Raw genomic sequence first — 25,386 nt, forward strand, 5'->3', positions numbered from 1 at the left:
CTGAACGAGTGAGCGCAAATAGCGTCCGGCTCTGAATCAGGGCCATACTCCTCAGCTACTAAAGATCAATATACAAGAGTAGAAATTACTACTCCGCTTGAGGGTGCGCGATATTATAGATTAACTGAGACACAGATATATAAACAATCGGTATTTAATTACTTTATAAAATGAAGAAATACCTAGCTTTCAAAAACATCCAGCACATAATTATGGCAATAATACATACACACAGTGAATATACAGGATCTGATTCCTCAGCGTCCTAAAATAACCCCACTTCACTAATACCAGGAGGCACAGGAAATGATGTATCAGAATACATAACCTAGCCCTCTCCTAGTAAAAGCTTTAAATCACATAAACAAAGCTCCGATGTGGATGTTTGTGCAGCCGCTCAGTTGTAATCAGGCTGCCAATGTCTATGTCCCGTTCTCCCCTCCGTCACCAGTCGTCACCGCTATGGTAAAGCGCCCGCCGTAAGTTACCAGTAGATATGTAAGTACTTGCAAACAGTCATAAATCAAGTTAAAGCCCTATATTGTATTTTGAATGTTTGGTGGGCGAACTTACAATCTGTATGCAGAGTTCTTCTGGCTGGTTCCGGTGTAAGTCTTTAGCGTACAGGGGATCGCATCCGTTTCACGGGGCTCCACAGATAATAAAGATTAATAAAAGACCCAATATGCATCGAAAAGTTTGTAAGGGGTCAGGACTGGTCCAGTAAATGTCCCTATATATGCCCTTGACGCGTTTCTCCGCCTGCTGTGGTGGCGGTTTCCTTTAGAAGGTAAGTAATGGAAGGGGACTTTCCTCCAGTCTTTTAAACCACTCATAGCCAATATAGTGCTGTCAGCAATTAATCAATAACTTATCTTGCAATTATAAAACATCTGTGTCTCAGAATACTTTCTGTCAAACACTTAAATCATAAAAATAAAATTAAAATAGAAATAAATAGTAAAACATAATCCATTCCTAATCAGAATATACATAGATATATGTATATAAAAATGGCACCATTCAAGAGCATCACACATCAACACAGTTTATATTGATGAACATAAATAAACTAAAAATCTGCACTCATTTGTATAGCCATTCATCCTTCCTTCAATGATATGAATTATGCTAGTACTGTATGCTGAAAAACAGCCACACACCATGATGTTCCCACCTCCAAACTTCGCTGTTGGTATGGTGTTTTTGGGGTGATGTGCAGTGACTTTTCTCCTCCAAACATGGTGTGTATTATGGCATCCAAGGATTTAAATTTTAGTCTCATCTGACCGGACTATGGGCCTGATTCAAAGCCGGACGCAATTAGCGCTCGCTCGTCCTGAAAATAGGGGTGGATATTCAAATGAACCGTTCGCTGTTTGCGGTCTGTTCACGCCTCTATGTCTGAACGAGCGAACAAAACTTGTGGTCGTTTTTTGGGAAACTACGCCCCCTGGCCGCTCGCATCCTACGTCATGTCCGCTATTTATTAGATTAATCGAGTACATCGAACAGGGTATGAGCTGCTCGCTATTCTTGTGGTTGGTTTTTGCTACCATAATTTTGCGAGCAGTTCTGGCTAAAAAAAAACCCAGTGACGTGGTCAATGACGCTGCTGTTTTAAATATGCACACCCATAAAAACGCCCGTTTTGACCTTTAAGCACGCCTGCGATCGGATTTCCACTCCCCGTTTTCAAGCACCTTCCCCTGTTACCACCCACATACGCCTCATCCTGTCACTCAAATTAGCAGGCATTCGCTATTTTGCGAGCACATGAATTTCGGCCGCACTGACTGGTTCGCGCATGCGTATAACGATCTGTACACATGCGTAGTTGGGCAAACATCGCTCGGAGCGAACGAGCTGCCGCTTACGAGTGGCTCTGAATCAGGCCCTATATTCTCCCAGTATTTCACAGGCTTGTCCAAATGTTGTGCTGCAAATTTTAAACAAGCTTCAACGTGCTTTTTCTTCAGCAATGGAGTCTTGCGTGGTGAGCGTGCATACAGGCGATGGCGGTTGAGTGCATTACTTATTGTTTTCTTTGAAACAATTGTACCTGCTAATTCCAGGTCTTTCTGAAGCTCTCCACAAGTGGTCCTTGGCTCTTGGACAACTCTTCTGATAATTCTTCTTATAATTCTTTTCACTCCTCTGTCAGAAATCTTGCGAGGAGCATCTGGTCGTTGCTGGTTTATGTTGAAATTATGTACTTTCCACTTCCGGATTATGGCCCCAACAGTGCTCACTGGAACATTCAGAAGTGTAGAAATCCTTCTGTAACCAATGCCATCAGTAGGTTTTGCAACAATAAGGTGGCAAAGGTCTTGAGAGAGATCTATGCTTTTACCCATCATGAGATGTTTCTTGTGTGACACCTTGGTAATGAGACACCTTTTTATAAGCCATCGGTTGGGACTGAACCAGCTTGTATTAATTTGCACTGACAAGGGGCAGGACTGCTTTCTAATTACTGATAGATTTCAGCTGGTGTCTTGGCTTTCCATGCCTTTTTGCACCTCCCTTCATGTGTTCAATCTTTTTCCATGTGCCATTTCACATAACTTAATTTATGGTTTGATTTCTTTGCAGATTGCATGGGTTGTTGCTGACATTTGGTGAATAAGTCATTACAATATCCCCATTACAAATAAATTTACTGAGAAAAATGTTGATGTGTTCAATACTTATTTTACCCGCTGTAGATATGTAGGTGTTCAGCATTAGTCAAACTCATATTAAAACTAAGTTGTGCAACAACACAAGTGTCTCCGGATAGTTGTCCATTTTTTGGAAGAAACTTTATTTATTAATCACATTGAGCCTCGTTTACAGCTGAGAGTAAATTTGCACATGGGCCATTTTGCAATGCAAGGTGAGGTGTCAAATTCAATTATTATTATTACTTTGCATGCAGGCACAATACTAGCAGCTCTTGCCCTAAGAACACAAACAGACATCAGCACCAATTGGCTACATTGAGGGTATGAGAAACAATGGCAGGAAATAAGAGGGGTAATAATACGAGTCAAGTAACACATTGTAAAGCAGTTGATACAATAGAAACATAGCTACATAGAAACCAGCAGGTTTGCTACAAATAAAGTAATATTAGAAAGTTATATAGTGTGGAACAGACATAAAAGCCAGACAATGGGACTGTTCATCGGTGTACGCAGTTCATGCCCGGCTACAATTTAACAGGGAATTGCAAGTGCAAAAATAGGCAAATGTCAGCTTGTATACTTCCGTGCCACAAACGAAGCAAACTCCGCAACGTCCACTTTGCATATCTGAGCAATGCTCACCTGTGCTGGAGGATCCAATCTCCACCTTCGGGCACAATATGGGATCCCTGAGCAGCCCGCCAGGCGCACAGCCTCCCTTGTAACTTTCCCATAATATGGCCTCTGTGGTTGCGGTGCTGCGAAAGAGAACGCAGTCGCATGCTGAACCACGCCCATGCCGCCTCCTCTCTATGCGATCACTTTAGGTCATCTCCCGGTCTCCATCCTGAAATGCCCATGAATCGCAGATGCAGTCTCAAATGAGAGATTTCCTACGTACATTGGTTTGCGCAAGCGCACTAAAGGCTTCTCCGGACTTTTAGCGCAGTAGCGAAACATCCCTGAACTATGCAGACATCGGTGCTGTGTGCGCCTACGAATCAGTCCGAATGTTCCCACGTGGTCTAATAAAAAGGATGGGCCCTTAATTCAAATAGTTCCTCCCAGTGGCGTCTAAAAACATAAGCCAAGCTTCTGCAGGGGGGAGGCCTGATTTTCACAATGTAGGCTGATATGATGTCAAACTAATGTTGAATTTATTAATCTGGGTTGTTAGAAAATTTGATTTCATCCCAATTGTGAAAAAAAGTCCCCGGGGCAGGTGAGCAGTGCTCAGCTCCCCAGGCGATACTGGCTGGCAGCATGAGAGTACTGTTACCGCTCGCCAGGCTGGTGCAGCAATCCCCTGCCCATGCGGGAGACAGCATTACCGGTTTAACCGTGCGCAGTGATGTAAGCCTGACTTGGTGATAGTAGTAGGAGGTCAACAGCCGTACCTCGATCAAAGCGGTCCTAGTTATATAGGCTTGCCACAGCCCCAGTGATGACTACTGCTGGAGGTACTTGCTGAGGACCACGGCTGGGGCTAGCCTTTAATAGGTAGGAAGAAACCCTATTGCCGGGTAAAACAGCTATATTCCCTGGGGAAAGGAGGGCATGGATAAGCGAGCAGGGACATTGGGCCTGATTCAGACAAGCTCGCAAGCGGGTCGATGGTGGCCCAGTGCGCACGCGGCACTCGCTCCGTGGCTCACTACAATGCTGATCGGCGGCTCGCCCCATTTTTTAGGCGTGGCGGGGGGGGGGTGGCTTCACAAACGGAGGCGCTCCCATGCGAACGCCTGCCATTTGTGGGCGGCCCCACTGACATCACCAGTGATGTCAGTGGGAGAGCTTCCGGCTCTATTAGAGCCAGAAGCTCTCTAGAGCATGCGGCCACGAGACCCTACCACAAGGGTCTCGTCGCAAACCTGATGGCCGCGATGGTCTTGACCATCGCGACCATCATCCTGGCCGCTCGCAATAGCTGTGGGTGGTCACCCACAGCTATGCGAGCGGTCAGGATGCCGCTCCAAAATAAAAAAAACCAAAGGCCCTGATTCAGAGCGAGCGCTTTGTCAGAGTGTCCGTCTCTGAATCAGGCCCATTGTTATTAAGAGATACATTTATTTTTTGAAATGGGGGTGGGGGGGGGGGGATTGAGTTATTTCTCAACTCTGATTCCTCGAATTTCCAACGCAAAAGATATACAGCCAAATCCTGCATGGTATCGTTGGGAAGAAATGGGGTAAAATCATGGGGAAAAGGGAATATAAACAGGAATAAATCCCTAATAAATGTCACATTTACATTGACTGGCTTCCGTTCCTTATCAAGCCACGATGCAATCCAACTAACAGTTGACATAAAGCAGATGTTACAGTGTAATGGAAGCACATAGAGAAAGGTTTTATCTTTCTGCTCCTGGTTTATTCTAAACTTATAAACACACAATAACAAAACTCCCATCAATCAAATGTAATCATTAATTGTGTTGCGTTGCTTGGTAATTTATGACATTCACAAACGTTCCCCCAATAATCTCAAATAGCAATATAGTAGGCCTTGCTCTTAGATTACAGCTCTCACACTCTATGCAGGGTAAATATTTTCTGATGCGGGAGTACAAATTGCACACACATATTGCACCTTCCATGCGTAAACATTCCAAAGTGAAATACAATTATACCTTTATCCAAGTTTACACAATCAGTAAAGCTAATTTGGTTTCTTGTTTAAACTTTAGTGGCTGTTGTTTTACAACACAACTGTTGTTCACCGTACGTCTGTGGCAGCCTGCTCACTTCCTTATGGTACTGTGAGAATCCGCCCATGTTTGTTCTGATCCATGCGTCTGCATGAAGAAGGCATCCCCTTTCTATGTCTCCAACCGTTCTCAATAGTATCTGGGTTTGCACTCAGTCCGCGCTGGGGACAAAAGATCCACTTGATATAGACGTCCATCTCTGAGCAAGAAGATGGACTATGGAAGTTGGCTTACACGCCCACAAGAAGGAACAGTTCTGTGCATCCGCATGGTACCCACCTAGCTACCACTTAGCATCCCCCATTTCATGGTCCGTGGATGGATGTATCAATCTGTCCACACTTCTGATCTCCATACGAAGTGTGAAGGCCTTGTCTCAGGATGTCTTCCAGTGCCTAAAGCTGCACTGATCTGAAGGCAAAGGCTTATATGTACCAATGGGGGGCAGACAGAGCTCCAAAGGAAGAGCAGTGAGTCAGAGGATCAACTGTCACACAGCACCTGCACTGACAGTTACTAATATCCTCCAACTGTCACACTGCACCTGCACTGACAGTTACTAATATCCTCCAAGCACATTTCCATATGCCATGGTCTCCAATGTTGGTCTGCAGTATAAAAAAATGAAGGTGGCATATGTGCTTTAAGGTTCATTCTTCAACCCGGGCAACGCCAAGTATCCCAGCTAGCGTGTAATGCGAGCACAGAACAGAAGTTACCCTTCTTTCATCTAGTTTATTTATCTAGAATTTGGGCTGCGAACTCACACATTCTCTGTTCCATAGGCTGTCAGTGAGTCCGGATATAGATTGACAGCACAAGGGAAAGTTAATTTTAGCCAGTAGAAGAGCGTATTTGGCTCTAAAGCAGTGACGTGCGGTGAGGTAAATGGCTGGGGTGGCACTCGCTAGTATCAGAGCCAGATTTGCACACACATATATGAACCCGAAGGTGCATGTGGGCATTGTACAAAGGTGCAGCTGTATATAGTGCTGGAGATTTGGTACGTTTTGATCAGGGATGTGCGGAAAAGATAGACACCTGCTATAGACTTTTTACTCCAGAGTTTTGACTATAAAAATGATTAGAATAATACAACGAATATATTTATAATATTTTCTTTAATCTTTTTCTTATAATTTTTATAGTCAAAACGTTGGAGTATACCTAGTTATGACAGGAAAGGCTTTGCTAACCTGCCTCACATCACTGCGCTAACCAGAGCTGTAAGTAGACTATTTGGTGACCTGTGCCAGAGAGAGCATCGGCATCGCCCCCCCATTTTTTAATTAGGGACATCAGTGAGTGCACCTGAAAAAGGGCCATGGCCTCATGGGGAAGGGCCAGGGCGGAGATAGGGGAGGCCAGGAGATGCTGGGGATAAATAGGGACATAATATAGTGCACCTGAGAGAGGGCCATGGCCTCATGGGGAAGGGCCAGGGAAGAGATAGGGGAGGCCAGGAGATGCTGGGGATAAATAGGGACATAATATAGTGCACCTGAGAGAGGGCCATGGCCTCATGGGGAAGGGCCAGGGAAGAGATAGGGGAGGCCAGGAGATGCTGGGGATAAATAGGGACATAATATAGTGCACCTGAGAGAGGGCCATGGCCTCATGGGGAAGGGCCAGGGAAGAGATAGGAGAGGCCAGGAGATGCTGGGGATAAATAGGGACATAATATAGTGCACCTGAGAGAGGGCCATGGCCTCATGGGGAAGGGCCAGGGCGGAGATAGGGGAGGCCAGGAGATGCTGGGGATAATAGGGACATAATATAGTGCACCTGAGAGAGGGCCATGGCCTCATGGGGAAGGGCCAGGGAAGAGATAGGGGAGGCCAGGAGATGCTGGGGATAAATAGGGACATAATATAGTGCACCTGAGAGAGGGCCATGGCCTCATGGGGAAGGGCCAGGGAAGAGATAGGGGAGGCCAGGAGATGCTGGGGATAAATAGGGACATAATATAGTACACCTGAGAGAGGGCCATGGCCTCATGGGGAAGGGCAGGGAAGAGATAGGGGAGGCCAGGAGATGCTGGGGATAAATAGGGACATAATATAGTGCACCTGAGAGAGGGCCATGGCCTCATGGGGAAGGGCCAGGGAAGAGATAGGGGAGGCCAGGAGATGCTGGGGATAAAAGAAGAGGAAGCTACAAGTGAGAATGATAATAATAAGAAAAACTGACAGACCCAAACAGCGCCATCTGCCCTGCCGTGCCCTGTGCCATGGCCTTATGGGGAAAGGCCAGGGAAGTGATAGGAGAGGCCAGGAGATGCTGGGGATGAAATAAGAGGAAGATACAAGAGAGAATGATAATAAACAGGGAAACTGATAGTCCCGAACAGCTCCCCCTGCCCTGCAGTGCCCTGCGCCATGGCACTGGTCGCACAATCCTAGTTACGGCCCTGGCTCTAAAGTATTTAATTTTCTCAATATCAACTTTCCAACGCTATTTTCCATAATGGCTTTGATATTGCGGACTGTCCTCAATGCCTTTTGTTTTTAGCTAGTCTTGCAAGGCGAACAATTGGATTTTCCCAACTATGAATTCCACTTTTCCCAAATAAAAAACTTTATGGCAAACATTGAGGGGGTTCCACCTTAGCTACACCCCTGTAAGTAAATACCAGCAGTGATAGGCTGGGGAGGTGGAAGGAGGCGCAAGGCTCATTTACAAATATTGTTTGTGACCCGCTTCTGGCAGACAATTTACTGCTTTATGCACCGCGGATGTATCAAGGAAATAGAGTGTTCTCTCTTCTAGCGGGATCCAATCTAATCAGAGCCTTCCACAGAGCAGATCCAATTGTCAAATACAACCCGAGGCACCAAGTGGCAAATAATACCTGCATGGCACATTGAACCATATAGACTTGTTATACACAGTACTAGCTGTTGTGCCGGCATTGCTCGAGAGTGTGGCTTGTTTCTCACATTCTTCCACCGGAAATCGGTATAAAATACCGACAGTTTGGATCCTATCGGCCAGAATCCTGATGCCGAGATCCCAACAGGGTTAACATACAGACACTTGTTGGTCGATATGCTAACCCTCCTCCTCTTCCTACCCAAACCTTAACTCTACCTCCCTGGTGCCTGAACCTAACCTCCCCCCCTAGTGCCTAAACCTAACCTCCCCCTCCCCACACCCTAAACCTAACCCTCCCCCTAGTGCCTAACCCTCAACCTAACCATCCCGCCAACCCTGTTACTTACCTTCGGATTCTGACTGGCGTCGGTATTCTGGCGCTGGTAAAGTAAGCGTTGGCATACCGACCGCTAGGATGCCAAACGCATATCCTTCCACCCTCTCTCTCTCCCCTGGGCCGCCTCGCTTTCCTTTTCTCCTGGACTGCCCCTCTCTCTCTCTCCCCTGGGACACCTCTCTCTCTCACTCTCCCCTGGGACACCCCTCTCTCTCACTCTCCCCTGGGACACCTCTCTCTCTCTCACTCTCCCCTGGGACACCTCTCTCTCCCCTGGGACACCCCTCTCTCTCACTCTCCCCTGGGACACCTCTCTCTCTCTCTCTCACTCTCCCCTGGGACACCTCTCTCTCTCTCTCACTCTCCCCTGGGACACCTCTCTATCTCTCTCACTCTCCCCTGGGACACCTCTCTCTCTCTCGCTCTCCCCTGGGACACCTCTCTCTCTCTCTCACTCTCCCCTGGGACACCTCTCTCTCTCACTCTCCCCTGGGACACCTCTCTCTCTCTCTCTCACTCTCCCCTGGGACACCTCTCTCTCTCTCTCACTCTCCCCTGGGACACCTCTCTCTCTCTCTCTCACTCTCCCCTGGGACACCTCTCTCTCACTCTCCCCTGGGACACCTCTCTCTCACTCTCCCCTGGGACACCTCTCTCTCTCTCACTCTCCCCTGGGACACCTCTCTCTCTCTCACTCTCCCCTGGGACACCTCTCTCTCTCTCTCACTCTCCCCTGGGACACCTCTCTCTCTCTCTCACTCTCCCCTGGGACACCTCTCTCTCTCTCTCTCACTCTCCCCTGGGACACCTCTCTCTCTCACTCACCCCTGGGACACCTCTCTCTCTCACTCTCCCCTGGGACACCTCTCTCTCTCTCTCACTCTCCCCTGGGGCACCTCTCTCTCTCTCTCCCCTGGGACACTTCTCTCTCTCTCACTCTCCCCTGGAACACCTCTCTCTCTCTCTTACTCTCCCCTGGAACACCTCTCTCTCTCTCTTACTCTCCCCTGGGACACCTCTCTCTCTCACTCACTCTCTCCTGGGACACCTCTCTCTCTCTCTCTCTCTCTCTCTCACTCTCCCCTGGGACACCTCTTCCTCACTCCCCTGGGACACCTCTCTCTCCTTTTCCACTGGACTGTCTCTCTCTCACTCTCCCCTGGGACACCTCTCTCTCTCACTCTCCCCTGGGACACCTCTCTCTCACTCTCCCCTGGGACACCTCTCTCTCTCACTCTCCCCATCTTTCTCTCTTACGCTCTCTCCTTGCACTGCCTCTCTCTCATGTTGAGCCATGTTTCTCTCTGTCTCACGGTCTTCCTCTCACTACTTCCCTTGCGCTATCTCCCTCTCCTATTGGGCTGTCTCTTCCCCCTCACTCTCTTCCCGTCTATTTCTCATTATTGTACTCTGACAGACTCTCCCTCCGGCTCCCAAGCGGGCGCTGCCGTGATAACTTATTTTTTGTACCCCCTAAAAGAAATATAGTATAGATAGATATATTGGCTTCCTCACAGGGTAAATAGAACTGGACTCACGTAAAACGACGATATACTGTATATACACTGTGCCAATCTTACTCAGCTTTTCATCTACTCTCAGTTGACGCCACCTAAGTATCCTGCTGCCATGAGGGTAATAGCAACGCAATGCGCAAAGGCAAATCTATACAGTACATACATGAAACGACAGAGCGGAGGGCAATAACCATGGTGGAAAACCTAGTTCTCGTTCTGGTTACCTTACAACCACAGAGGCGCTTTTCTGCCATAGCACGGATTTGTACATTGTGATGAAAAATAGATTAAGACTGTTTGTTTGTTTTCCTGGTCCTGCGCATCACAAGCAAATAACAGCAGATGTGTATAATTTACCAGCTCTCCATACTCAGTCAGAGCATTGGAAATCTCATTTGGGTTTAAAAGCTGCGTGCTTCTGAGTCAGACGAGGCTTGATGTATGAAACACACACAGAATGTTTTGACAAATATTTTGAAGGCATGGTAATCCCAGCAAAACAAATTAAATTATGGAAATTTAATATAGAAAGGATGATCCTATTAAAGTCAGATATGGGGGTCTGTCACTGCTTAGCTTGGGACAGCCTTTTAGCCACAGGAATATCCCTACGAATGGCCATTGCATACCCAACGCTGAGAGTCTCCTGACGCCTCTGCCATGTATGGTGGTCAGGATTCCTCAGGGATGTATCCCAACTGGGGGCGTTAGGCTGAGGGCTGCCATAATATGCATACAGAAGACCTCATACAACTATCCTTATTGCGCCATATGGCGGGAGAAGGCTGGCGCCACCTAGACGCTCCACCGCGGGTAGCGATTCCCGAGCTGGAGTACTTTTTCCAAAACTGTGCATCTTAAATTCGCCAATAGTGTACTTTGGGCCTGATTCAGACCCACTCGCGAGTGGCTGTCTGCTCACAAGTGGGTCGATGGTGTGCACTGCGCATGCGCACGACGGAGGGAGCTCCATAATTATGGAGGTGGGCCCTGATTCAGAGCGAGAGCTCTGGTCAGAGCGTCCGGCTCTGAATCAGGGCCTTTGCCTTTAAAATGATTGCTGCTTTAAAAAAAAAATACGAGCAGGCTTGCCGCAATTGCGTCCGTGCCTGCATCTCGCGGGCTATTACATGAGGCCCATGATCTGTAATTTAAAAAAAAAAAAAAGAAATGAATTCCCCAGAATCAAAGCCATACTCAATTATATTTAGTTCTGATAAGCCCGTGACATTTTTGCATACATGCCCGAGAACCTTTAGTCCATATAAAATACAGACGCTGTTATACGGACAGATTTGATTACAAAAACATTGTGGAAATAAAAAAAAACCCGGACTGCTATTTTTATACCAGAAATCTATCCGGTTAATCATTATATCCCATGCAGATCGCTGGGAAACAACCCTTCCGTCTCTATAGCTTTTAAAACAATCATCTTGACTGTTTAAGGGACAACTCAATTATCAACACGGCTCCCAAGCACAGCAGTAATGGACAGGGAGGCGTCAGAAACAATATATGTGAGATCTCCACATGCTTCTGATGTGGAGTGCCCTGCTGTATGTACGTAAGGCACTTAAAAGGTTACATGAGGACTTGAGAACGCTGACCTGAATTACCAGAGGAAATACATACATTAACAAAGATTCACTTATCTAGGAGGATTTTCTGAAGTGCGAACACATACACACATACACGCGTCAGAAGGCTTTAACCCTCTCGCGGGAAAGCTAGAGAACTGTATGCCATGTAGGCTATATGCCACATCTCCCTGTGGTTCCGTGATAGTCACTTATAGTGACAGAAGTGTGCGTCCCATCGGAGGTTAAATGTCAGCTAAGTAAATGCATTACTTAAAGATTAACAGTGGTTTGGTGTTCAATATCTTGAAATATTAACTAGGCTTCTCCTCGGAAAGTAAACCACGATTCAGTATTAATGAAGTATTTTTTTGCCTAGTAGGACTCTTGTGCAGGGTGAGAGAAAGCCGGGGTACTCTAGGGCGAGCTGCGACAAGACCAGAAATGATCTGCGTCCCCAATACATATTTCCGTAATGAAGTCACGTGCGGTGTAATGTGTTGACTCAATCCTACTGCGATTGCAAGATTTCGCTAGTTTTTTCTTTTTAGATGCGAACGGCTTCAAGGGTCATAAATTCATCTAGGACTTGGATTATGTCCTAGCCTTCAGTCCCAAAATAGATTTTAAAATAAGGATCGCTGTATACAAGGTGACAGTCTGTTTATGGCTAATGCAAACAGAGAGAGACATAAAGTTGCTACACAAAATGCTCTGTCATTATTTCCATCGCATTAAAAGCCCCCAATGTGACCATTATTGTAACTAAAGTATGGGGGATTGTCTTAAAATGCTGCATTAACACATAAACCGGTTATTTAACAGTCATTTGTACTCAGACCATGAAGAAGCGCAATAATACACCTGAAATAATCAGTGAAAATAGAATGTCTGCCTCTGGCAGCGGTATGGAAACCACGCCGGCTGTCAGAGCGGAGCTGCGTACACTGATCCTGATGCAGAAATGGACGCGAACGTGAACACGGCTGTAATTTAGCACTGACCGCAGCAGTGAAAATATGGTAATAGTTCCAAACAATCGCTCGATCTGCGCAAAAATCGCCATTGCGTACATACCTGAATCAGGCCCACTGCGCAATAACGCACAGGTGACGATCTACAGTAGCATCAGCATGGAGTGTGAGCACTGCGCGGACCACAACTAACTCCTCCTTCTCCGCTGCAATACGCAAACGATAACAGAGCTTCTAGTGGGAGGCGGGGGGGAATTCATCACTGGGACCGCTTCCCATCACATGACCAGGGATGTTAGGGCGACATTCCATCATATCCTTTCATTCGTGTAGACATGATGAATAGTGACATCCTGCCTGTTCGACCATGTCGATCTGACGCATGTCGACATGAGAACTGGCGACCTAACATACCGCACCCATCTCTTCTATGTCACTGTAGCGGAATTCCTATTTTAAAGCCTCTGCAGATTGTGTTAATGGTAAATCTTCATCTCCAAATGAAGTACGGTGTACACACCAGGCTTGTTCTCTAATCTTGCGCTCGCAGACACTTATGAAGCACGTGGCCTATTGTACATAAAGCAGATACTAGGGGTCATTCAGACCCGTTCGCGAGCGACGGGCTCTCCATCGCCCTGGGTCTCGCACCAAAGGGGGCGTACTGTCGATGTTGATTGTTGAGTCAGTGGGAGCCAAAATCACTCAAGGACTTGCGGCAGCGAGACCCTACCGCAGGGTCTCCGTCGCAAGCCCGATGGTCGCGATGGTCAAGACCATCGCGACCATCATCATGGACGCTCGCATATGCTGTGGGTGGTAACTGGGCAGGAAAAGGTGCTGAACATACAGCAGTCTCTCACATTCCGATGTTATTGTACAGATGATGAAATAAAACACAATCACCAACTTGGTTTCTACGTCTTTTCCTTCCCAGGTACTTCGGGTTCACGTACATCTTGGAATAAAGCCGATAGGGTGCCACCAGACCCCAGTTAAGTAACCTCTTGGGACTATGTTGTACTTAGGATATTTCATTAAATACTGGATATTCATTTTTGGGTGGATTCATTCTTTAAATAGACCAATGTCTTATGGTGACTACTGAAAGAATGTTCTAGCTGCCGTACAGGATGGTCAGGCATTGGTAGGCTCACCAGAACAGCCACATATGAAATACACGTACTGTATGACTGCACTGCAAGGCACCTCTCATCGCCTTTACTAGAATGGCTTTGCAGGGCCGTAACTAGGGTAGTGCGACCCTTGCCATGGCACAGGGCACCGCAGGGCAGGGGGCACTGTTCGTGCCTGTCGATTTCCTGTTCATTATCATTCTCTTGGCCCTTTTTGGGGCATTTTCGTCTTATGTCCCTATTTGAAAAATGGGGGGGTGGGGACGCCAATGCTCTTTCTGGCACAGGGCACCAAAAAGTCTAGTTACGGCTCTGTGGCTTACATAGAACATATAGCAAAAGCATATTCCGTGGTGGTTTTCAATGGGCAAAAAACACAGTAATAGAACAAGACTAGGCACAGACAGAAAGACAGGTAAGAGGGCCCTGCTCCTGCTGCATTAAACTGTATACAGGAAGTTAAGCGACACCTAATACATATTGGTCCAGCCAGAATGCAAGAGTGCTTGCCAAGTCTACATGATCCAATCACATTACAATGTGTGGGGACAGAAAGTTGTTTTGAGTATAGACAACACATGTAAATTTTGTGTGAACTGTGCAGAGGAGAAGTAATCCGGCACAATAGTTGGAGGAGGTGAGTTTTCAGGGAACGCTTTGTTTGAAAGTCTGAGAAACGTCTTGTTATGTGAAGGAGGACATTCCACAGAGTGAGTGCAGCCCTCAAGACCTCCTATAAATCGGGAAAGAGAGCAGGTAATGTGCGGATCAGATCTTGCACAGTGCGGACGGGTCGCATCGGGAAGTATTTTGAAGACATGTATGTTGGATGTAACAGTATTTGCATGGCGGTCTATTTACCACAGTCTGAGATAGAGATACCGCCTGTCGTCGGGATTGCGGGCTATTCAGAGCTGTGCGGACACAGAACCTTAACCATTTGTGTAGTGTACAACATTATCTACCTTTACCAAAATTCATTTACGCAAACAGCTATAACGACACATCCAGGTTTCATCGAGATAAAGAGTTTTTAATGATGTACAGAAAAACACACGTCATTCACACATACATTTAGCAATAATCGCCCGCAGTCTATCGTCAAAACTCTTCTGTGCCTCGTAGCAGATAGTTCAGGGACTCGCCTGAGCGTTCTCAGATCAGCACAGTGCCATATGTAATATATTAGAAGCTCTGTTCAGGGGATTTTGGCACACATACAGGGGGGCACAGAGGAACGACATGTTGCATGGTAAAGCTCAGTACCATACGTGCAGGTCCTTGCTCCTCTCAGACTCCTCCTCTGAGGACGCTGACGGACGGTTGCACTAAGCGGCCAAGAGGAGGTAATAAATATAGAGGTAGGAGGTAGTGGGGGAGACGTGCTGCACTGTCCTGCATATGCACCAATAGGCCTGATTCTGAGCTATACACAAGAGCGCATGCAGCAGCATCTATCGGCAGTCGCACGTCTCCTAGCTTATGTAAATGTTCTACAAACACCTTCCCTAGTGTAAATCCGTTCGGCCGAACGTGCAAGGACTGAGACGCCCGCTTGTAGTGCCCGTGCGCGCTGTAATACCAATTCTTGCACCAATGCTATGGCAGGCGCAGCATCTCCGTCTGACCACGGCCTCCTGTGCCTGAGAACACAGCCGCTTGCGCTGACACGCCCACTAAGCAGCCCATTTCTACGTGCACTACTAGTCACCTCCCTGTCATTGCTCAGGAACGCCCATCCCTCTTCTATCACCTTTCTGGTACCATCTGAATCGATCGCAATAGCACCTTTGTGCATACACTGTAAGAGGGTTCTCAAAAAGCTCCTGCATGCGCAGTTGCACATAATCGCTTAATCGCGTAAATATCGGCGCTGCCTGCCGCTCTGAACCAGGCCCTGTGTCTCTGTAAAATGATACGTATCAGACAATACTAGGATAAAGTGCAATGCGTTGACACAACAGAAATATTTGGAGGAACTTACTATATACTTTCTATTACAGGTGGAAAGGCAATCGCCACATTGCAATGTAGATATTCCCGATAAAGGAAACTGAAATTGATTAGATATAAAATATGTGTAGCATTCATGCATAACGTTAATAGTAATGTTATATGTATAAAGGAAAATTTAATAATGAGGTATAATCAAAGTTCCAGTCTACAGTTCTTTGGTGTGATGATAATCGGATAATCTTGGAATAAGCTTTCTGGCGTGGCGTTTTGGCGCGATCCATTTGTGATGATGACCAAAGAGACCATGGAAAATTTGTGTTTTAAAATACAGGGCAAGTTATTTACAAAAGCGCTGACAATAACCACTTACAAAGCGGTCGGGCAAAGCGTGGCTGACCACTGGTTTGCAGCACAGATAGTCTGCTCCATTCTGTTACTGCATACTTCCTGGTCTGTACCTCCTCCGGTACCAGGGGTTGCTCAAGGGGAGGGATGACAGAGCAGTCACCAGGAGCTCTGTAGCCTGGAAAGGTGCAGCACAAAGGGTTGTCGCTAGATCCCCTTTGCCGAAAGGACCTTTTGGACGTCAGACCCTGGGCGGAGCAGGGGGGGGTGGGGGTGGAAGGGCCACAGGCAGCAGTGAGAGTTGCAGTGGTGGTGACTGAAGAGGATAGAGTCCTAAGTGCTCCTGGCATCCACGCTGCGCAGTGGCTCACACAAAACGTCGTTTCAGATGTTGGTAAGTCGGAAGCGGTGTCTGAGAATATTTCCGCCCTGGGCTCCACTTGGTCTGGAACCGGCCCTGTCCGGTACATACAGAAGTCCAAAGGCTTGGGATAAGGCTCCCCAGCAATATGTTGCAGGTTTCCCTATGCTTTTACTCCGAACTGACTTCCTCAGGGGATCACAATGTCCTTGTGGGGTGCTGGGAGGTGACTTAAGTTAATTAGCATTGATTGAATTAAATATATATGCAAAATTTGTGCAAATAAACAAAGCATAAAATCATGAATTACTGTAGTGGTTATTTGTTGTGTGTAAATTCAGCTGAAAGGATGCTATATAATATGCTATATGGATGGGTATATGAGTTTGCAGGGGGGTAATAAGCTGCTTGTCTTAATTAATTAGTGCAATAGTAACAGTCAAAATAATTATGACAGTCAGTGTCTATTGGGATGAGATATTACTAAAAAGTAGTTGCAAAAGCCAATAAGATAATTAGCAGAAAAAGCACACAGATAAACATACAATTACATGTGTGTGATGGTTTCTTATTGTATATAGATTACGGGTGTATAAAATGTTGCTAGTACGTACTATGGGAATAACCCCAATGTCGGTGTGAGGGTCAGGGGTGATAGGACAAGGCTGGGGAAAGGTCAGGGTTTATTTCTATTATTTCTGTCACTTATCGGTTATTAATTAGCAGTTGTCAATTCTTATTAGCTCCACTGGAACCTTGTAGATAAAATAGTAAATAGTGAACATGTTGATGTAAATATTGGTACATTTTTCTTTTTTAAATGTAATCTAAGATGATGGAATTGTGTACAGAGATGGGAAATGTATCTACCTTACTGTAATTTGACCACATGTTTCATTGGCTATAGACATAGTAACAATTAGAAATAATTTCTTGGGTCCCTGTTGGGTTTTCCTCCTTTTGCAAAGTTGTTTGCAGCCCCAGACAGCAGGGAAAAAAAGAAGGACATACATAATATAAAGACATAAAAGGCCGATAAAATAAATGCAGACATGAAATAGAAGTGAGGGAGGAATAGACTATGGCATGCTGACTGCTAATTATGGTGGTAAATTGGAGGGTACGGTCATTCATTTCCATTTACTGCATGTAGTGTTGAAGTAATTGCTTTCTTTTAATTAAGCTGATACAGGTTGAGTCTCCCATATCCAAAATGCTTGGGACCAGGGGTATTTTGGATAACAGAATATTCTGTATTTTGGAATAATTGCATATCATAATGAAATATCTTGGGAATAGGACCCAAAATTACACACATACACGCATTTGTGTGTTATATACACCTTATATACACAGCCTGCAGATAATTTTATACAATATAGTGAATAATTCTGTGGCTCAAGTTTGTATACAGAAATGAAATTCATTTATGTTTCATATATACCTTATACACACAGCCTGAAGGTAATTTTATACAATATTTTTAATAATTTGTGCCTTAGACAAAGTTTTTGTACATTGAACCATCAAAAATCAAAGGTTTCATTATCTCAGGCATGCCAAAAATATTCCGTATTTCGGAATATTTGGATATGGGAGACTCAACCTGTATTGCCAATTTACCTACACCAGAGAACCAAATCTAGGCCAAACATGAAGTTATACCAAATGGTTTTCACTTCCATGAACTCGTGAGTACTTGGACATAACTGAGCATAAGTCTGGTTCCCATGGCAGTTCCCTGTAGATGTAAGTTGTTTGTGTCTTCAAGTCCTAAGTAATTGTGGGTTAATGAGAATTCAATATCACGTATAATGTAATCTATTTTGTTTTTCTGGGATTTGTTTAAATCCTACAAGCCAAATCATCTGTAAAAGTAGGGATGTGCCTTGAATATGTGAAGGTTGTGGTTGAACAATATTTTGTAAACCTTGATCAATGTAATGTGATAGATTTTTAAAGAGGGAGATTATCCCCTGACTATCACGCCTGTGGAACTAATGCTGGGCATACACTATCGAATTATCTGTCAGATATCTGTCCAATCTGGCTGGTTGGAATGAAAACCTGGTAATGTATGGGATCAAATGACAATCGAACATTTGTTCACAAACACTGGAAAACAGTGCCCAGAATAAGGAATAAAAACTTCATCATCTCATTATTATGTGTAAGAATTATTATCTTCCTTTTTGCTCTTAGATAATTTATTGTATTTGCTTTTGTTATTATATTGTATTATTATTTTCTGTGCAACAAAAAGTTTTTACTGGGACTTTCTAGCCCACTACATCAATGCCTATATTTATATTTTATCTAATAATAGTAGCGTTATGTACTAATGCTACCTATATGAAGCAATTAGACTGGAAGGTAATTTTAAAAAGAGACATGTGTTACTATTTCTAACAAATTAGCATGCATGTCCCAATGATAGTGGTGCATGTCCATTACAATACATAAAACGTACACACTTCAGTCGCCTGTCTGTCCCTATATAGCCACAGTTTGGGGACATGTTACCTAGACAGTACTTAATGAAGGAGAAGAGAAGGCAAACTCAGTCTTTGAGGTATTTCCCAATCAGAATGATTGACACAATGTACTTGAAAAGGACAAATACTGTATTCTCTGTTGGTTACAAACTCCAGAATAACTAGTTGCAATGTTCTAATGTTCTAAATACTTCTCAAGTTCTTCAACATAGACATAGTTTTTACTTGGTCTTTCTTGTAGCGAATTGCTAACCAGAAAATGATTTCTTCTTGTTGCAAAAATAATTAAATAAAAAAATCCTTCTTATCATTTACAATATATTTAATAAATTAATTTCAGACTACTTTATCACCCACTATATCTGGTAGATCTATGTGAATAATTTTGGGAATGCATGTCAACCTTTAAAGAGAAGAAGGACAAAAACCACCGCCAAAAGTGGATATCCCAGTATTCCAAATATGTATTAATGTACTGTACATTGGTGTTTAATATGCATTATTTTCTCCAGACACAATCTTAGCTATATAACCTAGCCATCACACCACACAAGCAATCTCTCAGTAGTGAATTACACAGACCACTTTTAGTATCCCTGTGATTTCCATAACTCCTAATACCCCCTCCTGGCTTCACTAATGGACACCTACCTGGGAATTGGTATGAAATACCGCCGGCCGCATCGATTCCCGTCAGCGGCAGCCTGACAGGAGCAGAGTGCGACGCAGCGTAAGCTCGACAGCGCTGGAAATCCCGATCGTGGATAGGTAAGTATTTACTAACCTAACCCCCCTAACCCTAACCCTCCTTAGGGGTGCCTAACCCTAACTTTCCCCCCAAGTGCCTAACCCTAACCACCCCCTTCCCCGCTGCCTAAACCTAAGTCCCCCGGGGGGGGTGCCTAACCCTAAGTCCCCCCCGGGGGTGCCTAACCCTAACCCTCCCTCCCCCTAGCCTAACCCTAACCCTCCCAGGGGGGGTGCCTAACCCTAAGTCCCCCCCGGGAGCCCTAAACCTAACCCTCCCACCCCCGCGGCTGTCCACTCGCGGCGCCCGGCATCCCTACGATTGGGATGCCGGGCGCCGGTCTCCCGGCGTCGGGGAAATGCGGGCGTCTACATCTAGACACCTGCATTTCACCCTTGCCGGGAAATGGCAGTCGGGAAGCCGGCTGCCGGTATTTAGGCAGTCGGCTTCCCGATTGCCTCCCCCTACCTGATCTGCTCACTCTCAGGGGTATAATTACTAAAGTGCAGGTTTTTAGAAGTGGAGATGTTGCCCCTAGCAACCAATCTGTTCTGTTAAACTATTTATGTACTGTTTCTCTACTTTGTAAGGCGCTGCGGAACCCTTGTGGCGCAACATAAATAAAGGACAAATATAATAATAATTAAATTACTATACCTACACTGGTGGCCATACTCAGATGCAGAGTACGCACCTAGCATAGGGGGCTGCAGCAAGTTTCAATGGCGCAACCGATGGTGGCGTCTAGAGACGTACCAAGTGGTATTTGAGCGTCTAAAGATGCTGACAGTGGGCGTCTCAGACCTTGCACATTCAGACGCGCGGGCTGTATACCAGGGAAGGACTTGTTGTGGCATTAGCAAGAGGCAAGTCCCTGACATGCGACCGGCACACACGGACTCCGCTACAGTATGTCCCAACTCAAAATCAGACCCTTCGTGTTTTGTGTCAGCCTCCCCCATGCCTGCACTCCATCGTATTTTCAGCGTTTAGATCTTAGCCCAACCCTCAATGATATCAGCGCTTACCTGCCACCAAATTATTATATGGCGGGAGGATCGTCACACCTCAGTAATGTGTATGACAGGGGCTTTGGAAGGTGATAAACAGATTATGACACAGATCAATGACACAGATAAAGACTGCACCCTACAAGCAGATTTTGCAGGGCACTATGAGGCAGATGTATGAAGCTCTGGGAAGCGATAGTGATAAACGACCAACCAATCAGCTCCCAACTGTCATTTTTCAAACACAGTCTGTAACATGACAGTTAGGAGCTGAGTGGCTGGTCGTTTATCACTCTCCACTTTGTCACTTTCCAGAGCTGCATACATCTGCCTCTATATATCTTGCAATCATCCATGTTTGCGTTTCTCTTGCGACTGTGAGGAAAGCATGCTTAATTACTATAGGTTTAAATCCCAGATAGAATTAAAGATAAAAATCATAAAGTACCTGAATGATATAGGCTGATCTGGATTCAGCAGAAAACCCATAGTAATCGCTCCACATAGAGGTGATGACTTGTAGGTGGTGATAATGATTCAGAGGTGATTTTTTAGAATGTGGATGGTTGATGTACAGTATAAGCCGAGGCTGGATGACGTTCTCTCTCAGAACCCAAGACATACAGGGTGGATCTAGTTTAGGCTTAACAATAAAAGAAAAAGGAATTGTAATGTGTATCTGAGATGGATATCTGGAGTCACAAACATCTGACATCATTTAGCAAGGACAACATATCAATACATATGAACATGATTTGTGTCTAAAAAACAAGACAAAAACATAAGATATCCCTAAACAAGACAAAGTTTATATATTCGTAAAATATAAAGAACCTGTGTAGCACAGAGGGTAATTAGCAGGCTATGACAAGATATTGTGACATTGGATATACACTGGCCACCTTGAGATATTCTAGTGTCAGCTTCGGCAGGGTGCAAAATAATGAACAACTCAGGAGCCAAATCTAGGAGCCCACAAGATATTCTAAAGGAGCCAGGTAAACTCTGCATCCACTGGCACAGACAGAAATGTAAACTGCATGGAAAGTCTTATTTTAATATTCTGCCTAGCAAGTCAAGCTGCTTCAAAGGCTATATAAAACTGCTGACCAGAGCAACCTGCCCTGCACTAATGAGCCCAAAGCAGGCTGAAACATATGCAGCCCCTGTAACATTCTGTGGATGGGACATGGCCTCACCGGCTGCCATGATAAAAGGGAGATTGAAAAAGACCTTTCTCCTCTTAGAAAGCTTAATGCAAATATCTTTGGATAAAATAACAGTTTACGATGTTTGAGACAGGATTATGGGGCTCAAATGCAAAAATACTGATGCACCAGACAAGAATACTCAGCCTGTTTTTAGCAAACAATGGGTGGAATTAAATGTTTTGGGTTTTATTTTAAAAGCAGGGCTAAAAGCTTTGAATGGCGTTGAAGGGGGGTACTGTAGGCGCTTAATAAAGGCACCAATGTTGCAGCAGTTAAAATGAACTGACAAAAACTCATTGTGATACATTGTATTTCAGATCCTCCAAATTTGCAAATGGAAAACTGGGAGACGTTTGCGTTTGTGCTATTGCCACATTAATTTCTCTGATTTCTGCCAAATTGGCTGTAGGTGTTAGCAGACCAAAGTCCACACTGAGAAATGAGAATTCAGGTTTTATTTCTATCTCTGTAACTTATAGAATTGTCAGATTTATTCAATAAAAGCCGGACAAGATGGACAATGTTCTAGAGGTCGAGCAAACATTGCAAATTTGTCATTGAAAACCACTAAAGGATTACTTACAATCTGTAAAATATAAATGAAAAATGTGGAAGTGCAGCGTATTTATTCGGCCACAAATGTGTCTAATTCCCAGCGGCACGTTATTCCGTGGTCAATTACACCCATGCTCCTCCACAAGTATAACCAGCACTTCACAGTAGGGACGGCCATCGACCATTTATGATTCGTAATCATCGATGGTTTATGGCCGATGTCGAATGTTTTTCCCATCTATGGGGGAAGAATCAGATGGTTTCACTCCATCGATGGAAAAGCATAACCGAATAGTTTTTTTTAACATGGTGCCGAGACACGGAGCATAGCTCCACCCCTCGACACCATGCCCTCCCGTTTCTATTTGGCCCATGGGCCAGTCAGTCATAGAACAGGGATGACCATCGGTTGGTGAAACCATCGACTGTCACACTGCACTTGCACTTACTCATTTCCACCAAGTACAATTTTCATATGCCATGGTCTCCAATGTTGGTCTGTGGAGATTTCTGCAAGTTCGCTCAGGATTCTACCAGTGCCTAAAACTGTACTGATCTGAAGGCACAGGCTGATATTTACCAGTAGGGGGGCAGGCAGAGTTCTAATGGAAAAGCAGTGAGTCGGAAGATCAACTGTCACACCGCACCTGCACTGACAGTTACTAATTTCCTCCAAGCACATTTTTTTTTATATGCCATGGTCTCCAATGTTGGTCTGCACTTTAAAAAATGAAGGCTGCACTTCAAGGTCCATTTTTCAACCTGGGAAATGCTGGGTATCTCAGCTAGTTGATAATTATATGTGTTATATGCACTAATGTGTAAGATGAAAGAAATAGTTTGGGCCGTATTCAATTAGAGGCGAAAAGCCGTGATCGGCGAAAAACATTCGCCGATGCAATGTTTTTGCTTCATTCCATAGTATTGCCCTATTCAATTCCAGCACGTTTTCGCATGTGCGAAAACTCCATAGGGAAAAAAAGGCGAAAAAGTTATACTAGTAATATGCTAGTACCCATTAAATGAACCCCAAATTTAACTACAACAATTATTTTTCCCAGAAGAAATAGCTTATCATTTTCCCACACTTCTGCAAATAACAGCCATATGACTCAATTTAAGAAGCTAAAATACCTTTATTAGGTCTATTAATACACTTCTATATTGATTCCCTGGGCCAGTTAGGCTTTTTAGGGGCTACAGACTGATTTCCCCAAAATAACCTGCCCTTTTTTGCTATTTGCTCCATTCACACATATGCGTTTTCGCCTGTCTTGCAATTGAATAGGGAGAAAAGCGGGAGCGCGCATTGTGTAAGTAGGCGAAAACTATAATGCTTATCGCCGATCTCGGCTTTTCGTCGCAAATTGAATCCGGCCCTACTGTAAGTTGCTATAGTGACAGGAAGCTGGTATTTGCGTAATTATCAGTGCGAGAAAAGGTAGAGAAACTCTCCTCTCTTATGTGTCCACCTCCACTTTGCTATCCCCTCTTCACACATCCAGTCCATATACAAATAATAATAATAATTATAAGGAGAGTTGTACATGAAGTATATAGTATAATAATAAATAATGCAGTGCTGGGTAAAGCTCCAGCTGATTAGAGTGTAGAGTTGGAACCAGAGTGGTAGCTTATACCACATAGGGGTGATTCATTATAAACCAAAGGTGATTTTAAGTATTCCATGAGAAATGGTATAGATGGTAAAGCGCAGAAGCGCTAGGACCGAGCACTGTGGTAATTAAGCGGAGGTAGAGCCGCTGGAAGAATGGCATGATCACAATGATGAGAACCAGACAGGACAATGCTAAATGCAGCATGAGGGTCAAGGTGAATCAGGAGAGAGGAGCTGCCTTTAGGTTTAGCAGCGATCATACCTCTGAGCCATCAAATCATTGACCACCTTGGACAGTGCTGTCTTTGCGAGTGTTTGGAACGAAAGCTGGACCAAAAGATCTCAAAAGGTTGCGTGAGGAAAGGAGGCGCGTGAGGAAATGAGGCGCGTGAGGAGTGTTGGCAAGCTTCTGAGGAAGCCTGGGAATGAGAGATGGGATGGTCGGAAATGTGGCATAATATATAACATGTGATAAGGAGATGCGCTTTTATAATATGTGATATGGTAGCTAGGGACAGATAGGTGTGGTACAGTAATCATATAGGTATAATATACTATGGAAGCTGGTTACAGTGAGCTGTGCTAAAATATTCATATATAATATAATATGGAAGCTGGTTATAGGCAGCTGTGGTACAATATTATTAATAATAATATTAATAATATGGAAGCTGGTCACAGGGAGCTGTGGTACAATAATAATATACAATATAACATGGAAACTGGTTACAGGGAGCTGTGGTACAATAATAATACTGTATAAAATAGAACATGGAAATTGTTACAGGGAGCTGTGGTATAGTAATAATATATAACACGGAAGCTGTTATGGAAGCTGTGGTACAATAATAAAATATAATATAACATGGAAGCTGGTTACAGGGAGCTGTGGTATAGTAATAATATATAATATAACACGGAAGCTGTTATGGAAGCTGTGGTACAATAATAAAATATAATATAACATGGCAGCTGGTTACAGGGAGCTGTGGTATAGTAATAATATATAATATAACACGGAAGCTGTTATGGAAGCTGTGGTACAATAATAAAATATAATATAACATGGAAGCTGGTTACAGGGAGCTGTGGTACAATAATAATATACAATAAAACACGGAAGCTGTTATAGGAAGCGGAGGTACAATATTACTATATAATATAATACGGAAGCTGTTACAGGGAGCTGTGGTACAATAATAATATATAATATAACACGGAAGCGGTTATGGAAGCTGTGTAACAATAATAAAATATAATATAATATAATATGGAAGCTGTTACAGGGAGCGT

The sequence above is a fragment of the Taudactylus pleione genome, unplaced genomic scaffold (genome assembly GCF_031769625.1).
Source record: "Taudactylus pleione unplaced genomic scaffold, aTauple2 ptg001095l, whole genome shotgun sequence".
Classification (NCBI taxonomy): domain Eukaryota; kingdom Metazoa; phylum Chordata; class Amphibia; order Anura; family Myobatrachidae; genus Taudactylus; species Taudactylus pleione.